The 20,852-nt window shown below is 37.5% G+C and overlaps 1 protein-coding gene across 10 annotated transcripts in view; it reads left to right on the top strand.

The window, feature by feature from the left end:
• Positions 1-20,852, top strand: part of NCOA3 (nuclear receptor coactivator 3) — a 168,459-nt gene that overhangs the window by 94,160 nt on the left and 53,447 nt on the right. For 9 of the 10 annotated variants that reach the window (XR_014713850.1, XM_084645751.1, XM_084645753.1 and 6 more), the window contains one exon: positions 14,941-15,016. The gene's annotated coding sequence lies outside the window, so the exon portion shown is untranslated. Of the gene's footprint in view, positions 1-4,689; positions 4,865-14,940; positions 15,017-20,852 lie in introns of those variants that run through there. The other variant, XM_084645752.1, reaches the window with a different exon arrangement.

The following is a 20,852-nucleotide window of genomic DNA, read 5'->3' as shown; positions in this document are numbered from 1 at the left end:
TTCCTTGTTGCCCAGACAATGGTGTGTTTTGAGGTCCATATAAAATGGTAGGCTTTGTGTGCTCTATGAATATGCTTTTAGTTGACGGCTTTTGTAAAAAATGAGTTCATCATACCTTGCTGGTGATTCTTCCTTCCGTGAAGACCATTTTTCTTCTCTCCTCTTCTTTGCCTGTTTCTCTTTCCCTGTATTTGTCCTTAATGTCTCTTGGCTCTCATCTAACATTTTCCCTGCATTCACCATCATATTCAGCAAGAAATGAAACCAGTTTTTGTAATGCCACTTCACCATGCCTCCTAACTGCATTCAAGATCATTATCCATATCCTTCATATTGCAGTCAAAAAAGGTTTGCCCTTCCACTCCCATAATAGCTTTATGGGGCGGAGGGGGGGTCTATTGTTTCCATTCATATTGAGATGTCACAGATGTGTATGCTCTTCTGAATTCTTTTCTGTCTTCAAGCTATTATGGCCATTGCTCCTTTGATTCCCTTCTCAGGCAAGCTGCAGTAGGCTACACAAAAAGGAATTTAGGTCACAAATAACTTAAGTGTATTCTGCTTGAGCTAGAGGAGGAAAACTGGCTGATTTTTTAAAAATTATTCATTAAATGTATTAAAAATATGGCAAAATTGAGACAAATATTATTCTACCAGTTCTATAAAAAATTATGATAGGCTTGACTCTACAACAATAGTAGTGTAAATTTTTAGTCTGTAGAAGCAGAAGTGTGCAGTTGATAAAGTGATAGGTATAGCTTTAATACTTTAACTAAAGCTGTAGAGTAAAAGATGGCTGGTTGTTTTTCTGTCTACCTGTACCAGTAATATACCGTCAACGTACCAAGAATGCCTCATAAAGTTTGAGTTTAAAAAAAGTCCTTTTATTTTCAGTGGTTTTTATCATTTTAAGATAGGTAAATATTAAAATATTGTGTTTATTATATAAAATAGATCTGAAAACACTTTAATGATACAGAATATTACAAAAATAGTTCTCATTCTCTGTTTTATCCGAGATGCATCTCTAGGTGTTTGGGTATCCGGTACATAAAGTGTACACACAGGACATGTCCTCATGCTACCTCTTTAAAGAGCAAGAAGGTTTAGAAAGTTCAGACTGCACTTTAAACATACAGGTATTTATTTTGGCACTGTATCTTCTTCAAGATGGATATTTTTCAAGAGAAAATTCAGATAGCAGAGGAACTAGTGGAATTCAGAGAAATATATCAATCGACTACTACATAATTACATTTTTGTAGTAAGGTAAAAAAAGTAAATAGTCACACATGCATGTGTATGTGTGAGTAGAAATAGTACTCTCTTGTATTCGGCAACATTTTATATTAAAAAAAATCTTTAATATCAGATATCAACAGTTTCTTAATTACACACCCATTGGACAAGCCATTTAAGTGTAGAAAGATCAGATATCTACAAAAACAGGAAACTATTTTGTATGCCCTCCCTTAATAGCCCTGAACTGTATCATACATACCCTTTTATGGATGTCTACTGGGTTTTCCAGTTAAAACTAATGTGGCATGTAAAATATACTTTGTTGCTTATGTAGGCTCAGCTCTGTGTGCTATACAACTTTTTAAGTGCAAATGGCTTTTCACTTTTTCCAAAAAGAACATATATAGTGAGATTCTGTGGATGGTTTATAACCTCTAGCAATTTTACAGCACATAGCCATTTAACCTAAATTGTCATCTAAGATGCTCTTTTTTTTGTTATTTCAGTTTCATATTTTTTATATTTTGTATTGGTAATACAAATACAATTGGTAATTGAATCTAGGATCAGATATAATCCCCTTAAAAGTTTGGGCCCGTTGAAAACTTTTAACAACTTTTAATCATGTGAGACTCTGCAATTTAGGAATAGTCACAGCCCAAGACAAAATCAAAAGAAATTGCCTACTAGAGCAAACTGTCTTCCAGCACCAGGTAGTTTGTGGTATGGGTACTATATTTTCTAAAGGCCTGTGTATTTATGAAATAATACACAAACTACTGCAGGCATATCGTCCATTGATTTATGCTCTGGCCCCTTGTTCATATACTTTGCTGGTCATTGTGCGAAAAGTGCTATTGACTAGTCCTCTTCCTGCCCACAAATTTGTTTTCACCATACAACTTAGCTTCTAGTCCTTCTACTGTGTTATAGTCTCCTTTAGCAGTACCTGTGTTGTTGTGTTTTGCAAGTATTTGTGCAGTAAGACTCTCCAGAGACTGCAATTTTTCAAGTTAAGATGAGAAACTATTTTGTTACTTATGTAAACCAAACTGTACACCCAGTGAGAGAGAGAGCAGAATATTAAACTGCTGCCTGCAATATGTGTAGACAATAACATTCCTATGCCTGCAGCACCAAATGGGTGTGCCTGATTCTCCTCTCACACCAGCGGAAACTAGATTTTACAATTTTCAGTAGAGTCAATAGGATTCTGTGCATTGATGCCTAGAATATTCCCTGAAATTTTGGAATTGATCAAATGTGATGCTCAAAAGTTATCACATTACAGAAAGACTGAGAAATGCCATCAGGTTGAGTGTAAGGCTTGCTTTGATCAGGCAGTAATGGTGAAATTGTTTTCTCCAGACATCAGCAACAATAACAAAATTTAAATCCTTAAGATAAATTTACAGAATCCCCATTGGAGAATTATATATGGTGAAAGTAAGAATATTGTGTACTTCTCTTGTGCATTTCTTTTGAGAATATGAAAGAGCTTTACCAATATTAGTGTCAGGACACCATTGAATAGTACTGGGTAAGGTAATACTTTTATACATAGGGAAATGAGACACAAAGGATAGGTGATTTGAGTATTCTGTACAAATACAGCTCTTTGCTGGAGTTTGCCACAGTTTCCAGCTGATAACACTATATATGTTTATAATGTTATTATTCAAGCACTAGAGAGAGGAGGAGGAAGTGATGAGTCTGATGTCCTGGTTGCATGGGCTGATTGAGCTGTTGTAAGAGATATGTGTTTTCCACTGCATGCATCCGATGAAGTGAGCTGTAGCTCACGAAAGCTTATGCTCAAATAAATTGGTTAGTCTCTAAGGTGCCACAAGTACTCCTTTTCTTTGTGCCTTCATCAGTTAGATCTCAGCTTTTGAGAACTGATGGCAAAAGTAGAATGGAGAGACAAAGCTGTGACCAAGGTATATGGGTCACTATTGTAAAAAGGCTAGGTTTCCTATATGTTGATTGAAAGAGACTCACTTTTTAAATAGTGGGTATCACAGGCGCCAGCTTTCTTTGGGCCCTAGGGGTGCTCAACCCTCTGCTCCGCCCGAGGAGCCACCCCTACCCGACCCTTTTCCCCCAGGTCCCACCGCCGCCCTGCTTCTTCCCACCCCTGCTCTGCCCCTTCCAGCCCAGTTCCACCCCATCCTCTGAGCATGCTCCATCCGCACTCCTCCCCCCTTCCCACCAGCATCTCCTGTACGCTGCAAACAGCTGATTGCAGCAGGTGGGAGGGAGGCACTGGGAGGGAGGGGAAGGAGTTGATGGTGGGAGTGGGCACTGGCAGATGGGAGGCACTGGGGGCAGGGGAGCAGGTGGCTGCTGATGGGTGCTAAGCACCCCCTAATTTTTTTTCCGTGGGTGCTCCAAGTCCTACTTGCTCCCTAGCGGCTGGCTCAATCTTCTGTGCCATGGCAATCAATCCAGTCCCTCCTCTGGGTCCTGCTTTTATCTCTGGCTCCTACTTCTTGCCTCTAAGAGCAGTGAGGGCAGAAACATAGATTTGCATCCCCCGAATATTTCCATTGCAAGGGCACTAGCCCTCTCCCACCCCCCCACCCATTCGTTCCATTGCCCCTAACTGTACATAAATTCTGAGATTTAATTGATACAAAGCTTAAACTAAAGTTTAAAGATTTAGTTGATATGTTTTTGAACATCCTGACTTTTGATGATATTACATGCAGAAAATGGAATGCCTATCATTTGAACATATATTTCTTGGAATGTTTTTACTGAAAGCTATTTTTGGACAAGTTTAAAAGCTAGCTCTGAAATTTGTTGGCTGCCTGACACAGATCACGTGTGTAAAGTAAGTTTCATTTTGAACATAGCAGTCAGTTTTCCCCCAGGACCTCTGTTGCAGGTTTGTTTGTTTAATCTAAAACCGGTACTAAATGCAGCTCTTGGGAGGAGGGTTGTTTTTGTTTTTTTTAATCACTGATTCTAAACATGTGGGTGACAAGCTTTTAAAAACATTTCTTAAATTTTCCCTGTTTTATAATCCTTACCAAAATGGAAAACTTAGAATGAGATCAGTTGAAAATCTAACCACGTATTTATATAATGCTGTAGTCTGCATGTAATGAGTCCATTTGGCATCTTCAAGTGATTCAGTTATAACAATGCAGTAGGACTGGAAGGAGTTAATGCTAATTATAATGCTGTGGTAATGCTGAACCTGCCATTCTCAGGAGATCTAAGAAGCAATCTATCAGGGTATGTTGGATCCTAGCTTCCTTAGGTCCCTCGAGACATTTGGCGGAGTGGAATTGCAGAACAAAAATATACATTCTGACATCTTCAGAGTTTCAGGAGGGGGAATGGACTTGCTGATGACTGGGCAGGGATCACGTGTATTTAGTGAAACAAACTGATGAGTTTAGTTGATTATATTTCCTGTTTTCACCAGGAACTTGATGAGTGCTCTCAGTTTTTGTAAGTGTTAGATGGTATGTTGCTGTCTCCAAGAAGAAAGTGATAATGGTTGCTGTTGAAAACTGGCAGACTGAGCTCTAACTGTACTGAAACTGTATATTTGGAAGATTGCCTCCTCCCTTTTAAGGGAAAAATATTTCCCTAGCTGATTGGTTAAAAGGTAAGAGCTCTCATATCTGTATCAGCTTGCATGTAGAAAAATGTCTCTGTCAAGAACAATGTCTTACAGGAACTAATGGATTGTGTGAGAAGATAATGAAAATATGGTAATCACTTAATTTGCATCAGCTTTCATTAATGGAGCAGTATTAAGGTTTTGGTGTTTATTGTATGCCTATTCTGATATTAAACATTTTGTCAGGAATGTACAAATGAATAAAATTACATTGTTTTAAAGATCTAGTTATCAAAATTTCAGGAATAAGAACAAAGCATCTGCTGTGCATAATGACAGTAATCTTCATTGTTTGTCTTCCCATAAACTTCAATTTTAGAAGATTTGTGAACTTTTTGCACGAGTAAAAGGAAAAAAATGAAAACTTGTGAAGACTGAATTTTTAAAACAAATCTCCAGTTATATATTTAATGTTTTTAATTCAAACTTTAAAATGTTCCATCATTTGGCATACATTTGCATACTAATCCAAGTGGTGTCTTTATCCACATTAAAGTTATGAAAAGAAACGGTAGATGATTCTGTTGGGTTTTTTTAAACAATTCAGTTGGCTATTTGAAAGCAAGATCAAATTATTAATATCAGTATCAAATATTAAAATAAAACTTGTACAGCTGAGGGTGGGGGACCAGGAATCCACATTACTTTTACCATTTATTCTTTCCCTCAAAAATCCCCATTAGGCACATATGTGTATTTTGGACAAAGACTTGTCTCGGCAGAGCTTCCAACCTTTGACAGCTGAGAGTCCCAACTCTAATTCCCATGTGGGAGTGAAATGCAAGTAAACACTTAGAATGTAAATCACAGATTAATCATATATTTCTCGAAAATAGGTGTTTCAAAGCTCTTTATGTCCAGAATTGTCAAATCTGAAAATTATATATTAAAACCTATATTTCTCTTACATAGAATACAAATTTTAACACAGGTCATTTATATTAAAAACAAATTATCCTGTATGTAGTTATTGTAAGTAAATAAATCATGTAAATGTAATTTCTGTCCTGTTTTGACTACACTGATCTAACTGGACTTACGCTGTTGTAAATACTGTTGTCTTGTCTTCTGTGTCAGTCTACAACAATGGTAATGACATACCATTGACATAATCATATAACACGGTCTAATTTTGTCTATAATGTCCAAGTACTTATGTTGGACACCTATTTGGGTAGCATGAAAGCCAATAGATTCCACTGTAGTAGGGAGAAATGTCAATCCATTGAAACTTATGATGTGGGTAAAAGAAAAATGACTTTCTTTTAAAAGTTATCTTTGTATTTACCATGTTTGCTTTTTTTTTTAAGCTTAACTCAGTTCTTTTAATGAGATTTCATTCATTTTGAAGCTTGATATAATTTACTGTTTCCTTTAATTTAAAATTATAATCATCCCTCGTATAAATTGACATTCCACTGTGGTGCCATGGATCCTATCTAGTATGTGTAAATATTATTTGTCACCCTTCAGATGCAGCTAAAGTGATGGTCACTTAATTTGTGTGACTGGTCCTTAGAGCTAGTAATCTGAAGTGGGACTTGTTCTGTGTAATGTGACAGTGACTACAGCATATATCGTGAAAGACATCAAATCACTGCAAAGGCTAAGGCGGTGCTCATGGTTGGCATGAAGATGGATGTCTTAAAAATTCCAAAGGTATAAAATGAACCTTCTTATCAACCAAGTTGGGTGTGACTAGTTAAATAAAAACAGAGCTAGAAGTAATTAAAAGTAATAAACATTTAACTAAGGAAACAAAACACAAGTCATATGGCAGTATTTTCAGGTTTTGAATTTAAATCTGTATGAACATAAATTGTTTTTGTACTCTGGCACTAATTGTTACATTCTTCTGAATTTTATATCCATATTGCAGCTAGGATTAATGACATGAAGTTAAACTTTCAAGCTTGTGTGCATCCCTATTATGAGTTGTACTACGTTATTGATTTAGTAATATTTATTATGTCGAATGTATTATGTAGATTTGTACTACTGAGCCTGTATTCTTTCTTGCTACATTGTGGCTTATGAAGCAATGTGTGTCAAATGGTCAGAGAACATTGTATTTAAGTGTATTTTTAGTCACAAAAGTGACTGTAAAAATGACATCTTGTTTCATCTTTAAGCTACGTTAGTGACTTTTATATAGCATGTGATCAGTTTACAAACCAGAATGTGCAAGTTTTGAGTCATATTGTGGTTGGGACTGCACTGAGGAAACTTACACTGCTTGTAGTTAAGATGTTGTACCAAAGCTAATTCAACAATAATCATCACTATTTCTCAGTGTGAGATGAAAGGAGGTGCTCCTTTGTAGACTCTTATTAGACACTGATTTAGTAGTATCTGAGCAGGCAGCCCGACATGCTGCAGTCTATTACTGTCTTTTCTGAGGGTAGATGCTGCTGTTGAACTATCTGGACTGATATAAAAGGATGTTGGTGAGCAGTGGTTTCTTACCAGTTAATCTGGTTTATCAATTCCCTTTTTACTGGCCTAGACAGCACATCCTGTATTTTGGTGTTTGAAGTAGGAAAGTTTTCTTGAAAAATATGTATTTTTTTTAAAAAGAATTATGCATTTAATTGTCCAGGAAGTCTAGCGCCTGAATGCTCAAAAAGAGTTAGGAGCCTAAGTCCAAATTTTGGGACCACTGTGATGCATAAAACTCCCACTGAAGCCTGTCAGCACCTAACTTGCTTGGCACCCAAGATTTTGCAGTAAAAGTTCCCTAGGCACCTAAGTTTCTGCCTCTGAGCATGCACATTGCTTCCTACCTCTAGGCACCTGGGCACCTAAACCCCAGAGTGATTCACAAAACAGAGGAAGCTGCTTAAAGTTGTGTGTGAGACTGATCCGGTAGGCATGCTCAGAGGCCGCCTACTGGATCGAGCCTATCAGGTAAGTTCACACAAAACAGCTGGGGGTGGGTTGGAGGAGGACATCCCTCATAACTTTTAGCTCAGTGTTTTGGATACTCACTTGGGGTGTGGCTGGTCGCCCCTCCACTGAAGGGATCTGAATTGGGATTTGTCACCTGTTAGTTGAGTGTTCTAACCATTCGACTGTGGGATATTCTGATGTGGGGCTTCCCTCAGTCTCTCTATTGTCAAAGCTGTTGCACTCTGGATAAATTATTACTCATTGAAGCAGGGTGACTGGATCCTAGGTCTCCCACCTCCCAGGTCAGTGCTCTAACCACCAGGCTATGTAGTCATTCTCATGCGTGTGTTTGTGCACACACGCACACTGACACACACTGTGAAAGAGAGAGAGAGAAGCTTCCAGAAATAGGGAACACAAATGACACATTAGGGGAAGGGAAGAAATATTCAAAACATTCTAATGCATACAGTTTTTTTTTAATGCTGTCCTGTCATTTTAATATATGCAAAGTGAACAAGAAGCAAGTTAATTGTCATATCTGAAAAATAGCAGCGTCATGTGCATAGTGTTTACTAAACATTGCTGGGAAATTGGTAAATGGAGCCTGACAAGACCAGTACAAAATCCATCGTCTCCCTAAAACGGGATGTGTGATAATACAATAATACAAAAGCTTATGCTCAAATAAATTTGTTAGTCTCTAAGGTGCCACAAGTACTCCTTTTCTTTTTGCGAATACAATAAGGATGTGTGTTGGGTTAGGAGTATTTAACATGTTGCAACAAGGGGTACATTGCTGGAGTTCAAGATTCTAAAACCTCTGTCCACATTACTTTTAGTGACAGCCCCGTTTCAGTGAATTGTATTACTAGGCTTCTCCTCCCCCTGCCCCTTTAATCTATATAATTTAACTGCTGAATAGCTTGAGGGAGGGGAAGTAAACTAAATTTGTATATTTTGAAAGAGTCTTATGTTAAAGAGTTACTTTATTGACTGATGTGCAAGAAAATTAGGATAATGCTGTGTAAGTACAACTGGCAAAATGTATTGTTTCTCCCCTTGAGATGCAAGGACAGATACATTAGTCTCAAAAGATATATTGCACCTTTCTGGTACAAAACAGTTTGTTATATTGCACCAAAGTGCTCTATTAAAGCCCATAGTAATTACCTATTTTCTGTTACCTATTTGCATAGCTTTGACATAGCATACTGTCATATCCACAAAGCTATAGTTAAGGCTTCAGTGGTAGTTTCACTGCATGCTCCCCTTTTTTTTTTTTCAGGGATTTAGAACTAAGCTGTTCTAATTTGCATTGGTCTAAAGATTAGCATTTATCTTGTATTTTATTGTCTTCTTAAATGCCTTATTAGCTATCTTTAAAGCAGGAGATGAAAAGGGTTTTATGTATTTTTGCCGATCTATATAATTACAAAAAAAAATTGGTATCTAATTTGGATTTAACATACATTGGTTCATTTGCTATGAATTTTTTTTTTTTATTTCTAAAACAGTCCATCCAGTTCTAGTCAAATTTCATATAGCTGCTGTCTATGCCACGAACAATACTGTAGCTGGTTAACAGTCTTACCTGTTCTATTAAAACTGTATCTAAGTTGGTAACCTCTCAATTTTATCTCATCTCTAAGACTGATGTGACTGAAGTTTATCCTTCAGCTGCTACCACCATTTCTGCTCCAGATTCATGACCAACTTTCTTCTTCCATGAGTATATTGCTGTGGTTTTGACCATTTCCCCATTTCTTTGAAATTGGCTACTCACTTCCCACATATGTTGAATATGATGGTTACATCCCACCTGTCAGGTGATGTGATCACTTGTATTTGCTCCTGGAGGTAACTTAAATTAATCATTTTGTATCTTTTATTTATCTGAGCTCACATAAGAACTCCAGCAAGGTTGTCTTCTGTTGCTTGTGAATTCTGAGACCAGGCTTTATATTATGTCCTCCTCATTTAACCATTCCATCTTTAGCTCTAAAGAAAGTTTCTTTGCTTTAGCATTTTTAAAAAGTTTTCTTCTATCTTATGACTGAATACTGACTGTGGTCTTACATTTGATAATTGAGATATATAAACTGAGGTTTGTAGGTAATGGAATAGGACTTGTTACTGTAGGGTATAAATTCATTATTTCTGTAGCTAAAGCAGGGCAATCTACTGAATGTAAGTGTGTCAAGAAGTGTAATTAGATGAAAGCACACATAAAGATCTTCCTATATAAGTGAATACCAGACTGTGTAAACAGTCTTGCTTTACTGTTGAACACAGATACTTTGTAGACAGGAAATGGAAGACTCATATGATGAAGGTGCTATTGGTGTTGAGACTTAGCAGAGACATTGATTGTAGAGACTCAGATACCAAGTTTTGAGAATTGGGGTTGTGCTGGGATTGAGTTCTCTGTTCTGCCAGGTGCCTCCTGTGTGCCTCTTTTAATAGCCTACGGTCACGCTCAGTGCTTAATTTGTGATGAAAGAGGTGCCGGGGCTCAAGCACTTTTTTTTTTTTTTTTATATTCATAATGGATGCAGCAAGCCCAGAGGTGCTGGGACTATGAACTGCAAAGCCTAGAGGTGCCAGGGCTCAGTCCTAGCAAGCTCTGGAGCAAATTAAGCACTGGTCATGCTACCAGCAACCAACCTCAGTTTCCCTTTTTGGAGTATTCAAATAAAAATTCACCAAGTCTTTTTTTTGCGTCAAAAATACTCCTCCTTGCAGGCTAGGTTTATTAATATAAAATAAGCTGCCAAAAAACCTCAAAATCCCAGAACCAATCTGTTCCTAAGTCCACACAACACAAGGTTTCTCTTCTTCCTCCAAAGACTTCCAGGGAGCTTTGCATGGTCAGGATGTCTCCCAGGCATAGGCACCGACTCCATGAGCGCTGTGGGGCTGGAGCATCCACGGGGGAAAAAAATGGTAGGTGCTGAGCACCCAACGGCAGCCCTCTATCAGCGCCCCCTCAGCACCCCCTGTCAGTGCCCCTTCAGCACCCCCAGTGCCTCCCGCCTGCCAGCGGGCCCTGCAGATCAGCGCCTCCCCGCACCTCCCAACCACCGCAATCAGCTGTATTTTGGCAAGTGGGAGGCAGAGGAGGGAGGAGTGAGGATGTGGGGCACTTGAGGGAGGGAGCGGAATTGGGCAGGAAGAGGCGGGGCAGGGGTGGGGCCTTGGAGGAAGGGGTGGAGTGGGGGCAGAGCCAGGGGTTGAGCACCCCTTGGCACTTTGGAAAGTCGGTGCCTGTGCTCCCAGGCCTCCCTGCTTGGAGAGCTTTCCTCACTCTTGTCAGACCCTTCCACAGTTTACTGAGGTTCCTTTGTCTCCACTCCCTTTCCCTTAACTGTAGGCTCCTGCTGCTCTTTATAGGACATTAACCCTGATCTCTACCATGTGTGGCTCATTCTGTAATCAGGGGCGAGTCACCCTGTTACGTGCAGTAATTAGCTTAGTTTTATAGTGTCTGTAATAAAGCACACTAATACACTAGATGATCATCAAGAAATAAACTTGCAACTTTTCAGATGGTGCACAGTGCAATGGCCTTGCTCTGATCAGAAGAGGAAGCCTCTGGTTTTAGGATAGGAATAATGGAATTGCACTTTGCAGGATGTGACAGTGTAGGTTTTCAATAGCATGAGAATAGCCAGGTTTTAGTGAAAGGAAAGGTATATGATTCAGTGAAAAGTCTGAAATGATGAAGTCACTATTTAATAGCTTTATTATATCAGCTAAAAAATTTTTCACATAAACATAGAGTAATACTGACCTGAGTTATAATGTGCTCACTCCCTTTTGATATGTGGTAATATTTTACCATATTCAGTTTGATTATATATTTGCTTTCGTTTATCAACCAAAATTTCCATTTCTGTTAGTTTTTTACATTACTCTAGCTCTTCTCCATGCAGTAGGACTTACAGTGCCTTAGTAAAGACCATTCCAAGTTGTCATTCAGAAAAGGTGGTCCTGTAAGGTTTCTGGCCAGAGCAAATTAATGAAAATACTAATCTAGATAGTCTTTTTACACTGGAAAGACCTTCCTGTAGGATTTATCAAAAACTGTAGTTATTCTGCACCACTAGACTTCTTTCAGAAACTATATTCCATCTTCCCTTTTAAACGGGTCATGTGTTTACATTCTAGTTCGTAGTCTACTTGGGCAGAATTGGAAAGCGCAGACTGGTGCTACAACCAAACCAGTCACTAACCCTCAGGCATACTGCCAAAGTTGCTGTGCCCAATAACTTTGATATATATAGGCGTTCTTTTTTTAATTTTTCTCTGTGATGCAGTGGATTTGATATTTCATACAGTGCACCCTCTGCCTACAAACAGGATTTATAAACCTGCTTCCCTACCAAAAAATGACAATGATTGTTACCAAAATATATTTCTTTATTGTACCTATACTTGCAACACAGCAGCCTGGAAGTCAGCTTAAACCAGTCTTTGGGCTATCTAAACCAGTCTTTGGGCTATGTGACTGTTTTCTCTTTCAGCCCACCTATCAACCACCTATTTCTTCCTGGTTATCAGTAATGACAGACAGGATGGGGCATAGTTACAGAAATAGCTCATAGATGACTGTGTATTAAATTCTTTTAAACTATAATTAGTGAATGAAGCATAAATGTTGCTAAATCGGTATATTCTGTCTTGACTCGCCCATATCACTAATGTTGTGAATATGCTGAAAATGGGAATGGTAGATATACAATGACTGAACATTGGTTAATCTAGACACAGTTTACTCTTAAAGCTTTTAACTTGTTTTGTGACAGCTGGGGCTGTTGCGTGAATAGCAGTTATGAACAAAAGTCACCAAAGCTTCAAATTTAATCTAAAATTATCTAGAATTAATTGTAAGCAATTTACATGTCAGAGTTTTCAAACTTTTTCATAGTGTGGACCACTACTTAATACATTTTCAGTTTTTCCATTTTCAATCTCATAACAGCTGTATGGTAATTGCAATAGTTGCTTAAATGGAAAATTAATATGTGCAAAGTATTTAACACTTTAGCTGTCTTAATGTGCCTGAGAAGTTGAACATTTCAAAACTATTCATTTTTTTAGAACATGTTTTGAGATCTCAAATCTCTTCCATAAGATGACTTCTTCTGTAAGTGACTCTCTGTCAACCCTGTCCAGTCCGTGTCAGTGGTTCAGATGTTCACTGGGATTTCTTTTGGTGATTAGGCAAACTGTATCGGTACTTGCACGGATTTGCCTGCAAGAAAATCAGTTATTGCAGGATTCTGAAGAAGAATGGACACTGCTGGACAGTGTTTAGTTCCAACAGGTTTTCCAAACTGATTTGAGATTGATGACTATGGTGACTTCACAATCACTTAACAAAATCAAAACTTGACTTAAAATTTAGAAATTTTAATATTAATCTCTAAAATAATTAATGATGTCTTGATAAACCTATTTGGTCATCTGCAGGCAAATTTCACTTCTCGTTTTCTTCCTACGGTCTCTTCAGTAGAGAACTTCTATAAGTGGTCTCTGTAGCCCTTTTGGAGGTAATATCATGCCATTGAAGATTGAATATAGTCAGTAATTGGTCAGTAATAAGGCTGATTTGAGTTTTTACTGAGATACCCATCTGAAGGGCTTCATTTTCTGTAACGTCCAAATGTAATTAAGGGGTTTTGATGGAGCAAATAGTGCTTAGCACTATTATGAATTATTTTTTTCACTTTTTTTGGTCTTCATTCTAGTTTCTGTGATTTGTGGAGGTTGATTTAGCATAAAACACTATTACAAAGGTGTTTAATTAGGAGACAGTTTACTCCTGATGCTTATTCTTATGTGACCACGTTGTCAATCACCCCTCTAATTGGTAAGTCTGTTCATATGAATAAAGCTATAGTCAGTATTGTCAAAGAAGTGGTTAAAACAGCAGATGACTTCATACACACCCAGTTGATCTGAAAGGCTTCAGTTTAATTTCTTAAGAATGATCTGCTTGGATAAAGCTCTTCACCTGACTACTAGTGATTATCTACTAAGTAGTCTGAGTAGAAGTATCAATTTTGAAACTCTTGATTTTGGATAGGACTATAGTGTGTACTTTTACATGTGAATGCCTCATAAATATTTCCCAAGAGCAATTTGTTTTTCTAATTAGCTTGAACAGCCTCTGCTTTACATAGTGCTTCAAGCAGTTTTCAATAAATCAATTCAATCACGCAGCTGTTGTTTGAAACTTTTCCTTAAGTTACTGTAATTCTGAATAGAGACCCAGAAATGCTCACTAATTAGTACACTTAATCATACCTTGTACAATATGCACCACAAAATGGAATATTTATTCTCAGAACTTCACAGGAAAACTAGGCAGTAGGAACTTGACAATCTACATTTTTTCCTTCTGCTTTGAAAACAGTTTGCTGTTCTTGCATGATGCACATGGCAGTGTGCTCATGTACAGGGAAGATGTGTCTGCAGGCTCAGTTTTTACTGGCTGGTCATAATGTTACAAAAATTCTCATTTTGACCTGGAACTTTCCATGCTTGGTCTTGGATGTGTGTTTTGAAGGAGAATTAAAACTGAAAAACTGGCTGTAGCAATTATCTTTTCTGAATGAAGGAAAAGAAAATATTTCAACTTTTAAAAGGAATTTAAGACTTCTTGTGTACACTGATAGTTCTAAAGGATGAACTTTTAAAATTACAAACTTCACAAGTGACTAGACCTTCGTATGTACGAGAATTGAATACATTTTTAAAATGATGTAGTTGTAAACAGTTGTAACATCGCTTTGTTATTTTGTGTATATAGTAAGTGGTAGAGTCGAAAACCTGTGGATTTATGAAGAGAGCATCACAGATGGCTTCTTTCTTTTCCTTTTTAAAAAATGTAAAGGAGGAAAAAGTAAAACGTAACTTATCTTAATGTACTATTAGAGATGCAACATAAACTTTGGAATTGGAAAATTAAATGTTCCAATAACAATGTGATCTTGTCCAACAATTACAGTAAAGAATAGCAACAGCTGTGAAGCAGGTTTCAAACTGGAAATCTCCAGATTAGAATAAATAAAAGGTTTTTTAAAATTTTAAACACTTCATGTTTAACTTTAATATTAACTATAAAATAAAAAAAGCAATATTTATGCATAGGTTTTCTTTTCCAGGAGGTGATTTACAATGATTACTGATCCTGATGGTCCACTGAAAACTCTTCTCTGCTTGAATGTGTGTTAAGGACAAGTAAGTGACTGCTTTTAAATCCTGGCTATATCCAGCTGAAAAATGACTCCTCCTTCCTCATTTAAAGCTATTAAATTCAAGTGTAACTACAAAGACCATAAAAGTTGTATTCACAGTATTTAACCACTTGACTGCTGCCAGAAAGTGTCCTCTAAGTGCAATTTCCTATAGAATCTTATCCAAATAAATAGAACATCATCTGTATCTATGGCTATCCAAAACTATACAAATTGTTTTCTGTTATATGAATAATGTTTTTAGTCAGTGTCATTGGAAAACTGTGGTGCTATTATTTACCCATACTTGTTTTCAAAGGAAGTGGATAACAAGGAATGAAATTTCTTAATGGACTTCCCAATGGTTCTCTCTATATTAGATTATTAAATCAAAGTTGAAAGAGGTGACTTATGAGATTGTGGGTTGTTTTTTTTAAACAAACTGAAATCTTACAATTTAGATATTAATGGGCTAGTCTGAGTTATATCATGGTTTTTTAGAGAGTGAATTGTTTAATATTTTTATTAGTATAAAAATTAAAAATAAGATGGTCTTCCTAGAGATTGGATGAAAAGTATCCATGTGAATCTTCATAATTGGCCATAACGGGAATGGTGATAGCCTTGCTGTGCCTTCTTCACTCTGAATTTTTTAAATGTTAGAACAGTCTACTTACTATAACACTATATGCTACAAATCCATATTTCCAGTAAAGTGTTTATAGATGGATAAGAATTTTAAAATTAATATTAAAGTTGCAATTTTGTGTGCATAAGTAACCACTTTCCTGCACAAGTTAAACCTTTATAACAAAGCCATTTACAATTTTTTGGCTTGAAAATATGTTCCTCAGTAGTTATTGTAAGTTGCATGACTACAAAATAAATAAATAAATAAAGCTGAAACTACCAAGCACAACATTTTTGTACTCCTGTTCATTGAAAACTACCATGTTGTTTTAACCTTTTAATTTCTGTATATCATATTGCTTTTGGGGGTGCAGGGGTGCTATTCTGTTAATTGTATTGTAAATGTACTATGCACGAAGTTAGGGAAAGTTATCTTATATGTTTTAGTAATATATTTAATGAAATGTTTCTTAATTCTAACAAACCATAAGCCAAAGAATGTTCAAGCCTGGTGGTTTTTTGAAAAATGGCCCACTGAAGGCAATGGGGTTGCACAGGTGCAACTGAGGGAAGAATTTTCCCTGTGGAATCCTACTGGTTAGCACTACTGAAGCATGCGCCAGAAAGAAGCTATCACGTTTTAGCTCACAGGTTGAGTTTACAGGACTGGCCGGCACTTGCAAACTTTATTTTACTAGTAAACTGAGGAAGTTTTGATTTCTGTTCAGAGACACAAATTTGGAACTCACAATGTCATTTTTTCAGAGACACTTTTCCAAGTAGTGCCTCACTTCAATAAAATATCCAGTTTCTTTTTAGAAAAACATGAAGCACCTGTAGTAATTGAACCTTCATATTTGTTGGATAAACAGCATTATTGCTGTGTTTTTAATTTGTGATTTTAACATTAATAACTCACTGGATAATTGGTTCTGTTGCTAAGGTCTCTTGTAGCTTGAGGAATAGTGCAGGGTAGCTATTAAGAGTTTGCATGGTAGGTCCCTATACAGCCTCTGTGGGCTTGCTTGGTTAAGAAACTGCAAAGCCTTCTTAGGCATTACATGTTTTTCCAAGCCTCCTTAGGGGTGATGGTAATATTGGTAGGGAAAGAAAAAGTCATACACAGGCGATTGATTCAGGCTTATGTCTGGAGAAGTTGCCACAATCTTTATGGCCCCCAAATAATTGATAGATATGCTATAATAAGGAGGTGTGGAGCTCTGCTTAAACAATTCTCTGCTCTTCTTTCTTCCTCCCCCCAATAACCCAAGCATTGTAGCTTAAGAAAAAATCCTCCCTTTTTAAAACTACCCGAATAGACATAGTGTTACATACTCTAATTCTTTAGGTTTTTCAGATAACATATAAAGTCTGTATATTTTTCTATTTAATTAAATTACTAGCTTTCATTTTTAGCAACATGGGTATATGCTACTTTAAGTAATACTGAAATCAAATGATATTTCTAGTATAAATTCTAAATTGCTAAATTCAATCCTGTTAGCATGTCACGTTCTAAACTGCATCACACTGAAATTTCACATTTTATATCCAGGCTATGTTCAGCAATTTAAAATATTTTAAACTGTTTTGGTAGCTTCTTTTAAATTAAGAAATGTGCACTGTGCTTCTGACATGTTTGTTGTGCCCACACCCTTCCTGAGCTATCCTCAACCCTTTATCTTATTTTAAGCACTTCCTCTCTCTTTCCATAGCAGCTTCTAGCATTGCAGCGGTATGTTTCTGCCTTGGAATGCAGTTGCTGGGAGAACAGCACCAAACCTAGTGTGTATATGTGTCACCTGCTCAACAACACTTGATTCTTTCGTAGCTATGTGGGTTATAGACCTAGGACTTTATGAGTGTGAGTGTTGAGTGTAACCTTCAGATAACTCTAATCCTAGATTTTTGCATGATCATACTGTTTACATAAATTACTTTTTAAAATTTGAAGCTTCTTTTTTTTCAGATGAGCTGAACTAACTTCCTAACATTTTTTTTAATCTGCAATTTAGCTGAAGTAAATACTACTCATGCAGGTATTTGATGATATTCTGCCATCTAGTGGCAATTGGACAACTCATCATTTGTTTTTCTTGGGCACATATAAGTTGTCACTGTTTTAAATGTATTATATTTTATGAATGTACCATAAACGAACATCTGGTTTCAAAAAGGATGACTTTCCTCATGTTTGCTTTTCCACAGTCGTCAAACATTGGGATTTGCCTCCACTAATTTGACATGGTATGTCAAATAGGTAGTTATAAACTACAGTAACTCCTCGCTTAACGTTGTAATTATGTTCCTGTAAAATGCGTGTTTAAGCGAAACAATGTTAAGCGAATCCAGTTTCCCCATAGGAATTAATGTAAATAGTGGGGGGTTAGGTTCCAGGGAAATTTTTTTCACCATACAAAAGATTATATTATACACTTATACACAGTATAAGTTTTAAACAAATAATTTAATACTGTACACAGCAATGATGATTGCGAAGCTTGGTTGAGATGATGAAGTCGGAGCGTGGAAGCGGGTGGGATATTTCCCAGGGAATGCCTTACTGCTAAATGATGAACTAGAACTCAGCTGAGCCCTCAAGGGTTAACACATTGTTGTTAATGTAGCCTCATACTGTACAAAGCAGCATAAATGGAGGGAGGGGAGACAGCATGGCAGACAGAGACACACACCCTGTGTTTGAGAGAGAGAGATGCGCATTGCCCCTTTAAGTATGCTGACCCCACTCTAAGTACACTGCCTTTTTAGATCAGAAAGTTGAATCAGCGGCTGCTACTAGCAAGCTCCCTCCTTCTTGAGCCCTGTTGTGCCCCCCCTCCCCCCCACACAGCAAGCAGGAGGCTCCTGAGACAACTTTAAGTGAGAAGTTACTGTATCTTGAATCAGAATTTGGAGCATAAATGTTTCCTGGCTTATTGTCAGTGGAGTCTTTGGCTACATTTGTATGTTTAGACATCTTTTGAGAATAGTTTTATTTTGAGCTATACTACATTTGTATTGATCTTTTTTCACTGCCCTTTAATTTTTTTAAATACTGTACTAATCTGCTATCTAGTTTTGAAGTAATCCCTTTCCAGTCAAAACTAATGCATCAATTGGTGGTGGTGTTTGTAAATATTACTTTACTATAATATTTTATAAGTGTGTTAAACAGTGTGGTAGTGTTCATATTAACACATGGAGAGTGTGTGTGTAAACAGATGTATATATTTTTTAACTTTACAGTGAGTTCACAGCAATCCAGAGCGTGCTCCTGGTTTGAGCCAAGTAGTTCTCTGTTCTGAGCAGCAATCATTAGAGATCTGCCTTGCTGTGTGAAGAATGACCTTTTGAACTCTCCATCCACAACCAACATCCTAACATAATAGCAACTGCTCCACACAATAATTTTGTTGTGTATCCCTGTCCTCTCAATTTAGCTAGCAAGAGTGAGAACAGACAGTGTTGTGGTTTTCCAGAAGCAAAAAGCAAAAGACAAGTCAGTCAAGGTTAGTACATCAGAAGCAATCCACCCACTTTTTTTTTTTTTTTTTTGGCCTCTTGTCCCGGAAGCATTTAGTGTAGTCTCATGATAACTCAGTTCTTGGTTCCCATTCTATCTTTTCTCTTTCATCTCCTAAATCTTAAGAAAAAATCCAGTTGCAAGAGAATAAGAAGTGTGGATGATGTTAGGGGTAGGGTATGGTGTGTGAAAAGGGAGAGGAAGGGCATCAAGGAGAAATCCCTAGCTGCAGGGACTTCACAGCTAGTCTCTCCCAGGTCTCTGTCCCCCTTCATTTCCAATAGTGTTGACTTTGCAGCCATACCATAAACCTCCTGCAGCTTTGATCCTTCAGCCCTAGAAACCTTTGTATCAGTGGCTTGCACTTGTGTGAAAACTGGACTGCTGGTGGATTGGCTCAACACAAATAGTGGTTCTTGGCAAATGGAGTCTTCAGACCCATTTTTTCCCCAGGAGATTTGCCAGCATCTGGGCTCTGTGATTTGATAGAATAGTTTGCGTCCAGCCAGTTGGCATAACTATCCTGTTTCTGCTCCTGATCCTTTGACACCAATTCTTGTAACATACATTCTTGTAGCACTGGGACAGAGAACTGAATTTTTGCTTCTCACCCCACCCCTAATTTGGAAAATCCTGAAAAAAGGATAGACGTGGAGACAACCTTTCTGACCTGAAGTGGGCCTGCCCTCCTTGATTCTAGTACATAATGAGCCTAACTGTGCCACATTTCTATTGGACTGGATCTCCTCTCTCAGCTACAATCCTGTCCTTCAACCTAGAACACTTTGGTTTTAGCAGCATTTGGACAGAGCAGTGCAGATGTGTAACCAAAGTTTTTTCCAAGGAGGTTATTGTTTGTGTAACATAGCAGGGTATGGTTGATGTCTCGCTCCTTTTCTCAGTTTTAACACACTTTACTTCCCCTCTTTGAAAAAGAAAGAGGTGAATATGTAATCCATCTTTGTTCAGCATTCTTGGAATTTCACAAAGGTGTTTTGCCCAAGTTGTGTCCAGATCTTTGTTGCAGCAGAAGTAACATTGAGTTCTGAAATGTTTACCTACCTTCAATTCATAGCTTTAAAAAGCTACGTTTGTCAGTTTTGAAGGTTATAACAAGAGACGTTAGGTCATCAAGGTTACAGTGGCATGTTGTTGGTTTAAGGATTGTACTCTATTAACCTCTGAACAAGCCAAATTGCTGCATATAAAGTTCCATTTTGGAAGAGACATGGAAACTTCCTGGGCTCAGAGCGAGGAAGCATCACCTTCTTTAAATTCATATGGACCTAGTTATTGCTTCACAGCTTTTTCTGCATTACCATTTTAATTTGTCCTTGACTGCTGACAGTTGTTGGCCATACAGCAATGGAAAATTTGGGACATACAGCAAAGGACAATTACTTAATGGTCTTTCTGTTTTTTGTAGTTTTCACTTCTCCCATCCTACGTCCCTCCTAGGTCCCCCTCAGGAAGTGTCATTTGATTTTTTTTTTCCCTTTTATCTTCTTTATTCCTTTGCTCTGAAAGTCTCTCACTGGAAATGAAATGGGAAAATTGACTTATATTCTGGCATTGATTGAGAGATCTTTTACCTCTTTGGTGCTTTGAGATGGAGCCATAATGCTGACTGTAATGACTGTTTCTGGACAGGATGGAAAAAGGGAGGACTACAAGGGCTTGTCTTCAC

This window comes from Lepidochelys olivacea (genome assembly GCF_965140295.1).
Source record: "Lepidochelys olivacea isolate rLepOli2 genome assembly, chromosome: 13".
Lineage (NCBI taxonomy): Eukaryota > Metazoa > Chordata > Testudines > Cheloniidae > Lepidochelys > Lepidochelys olivacea.
The sequence above is the reverse complement of the archived record's forward strand: the minus strand, read 5'-3'. Positions and strand labels throughout refer to the sequence as shown.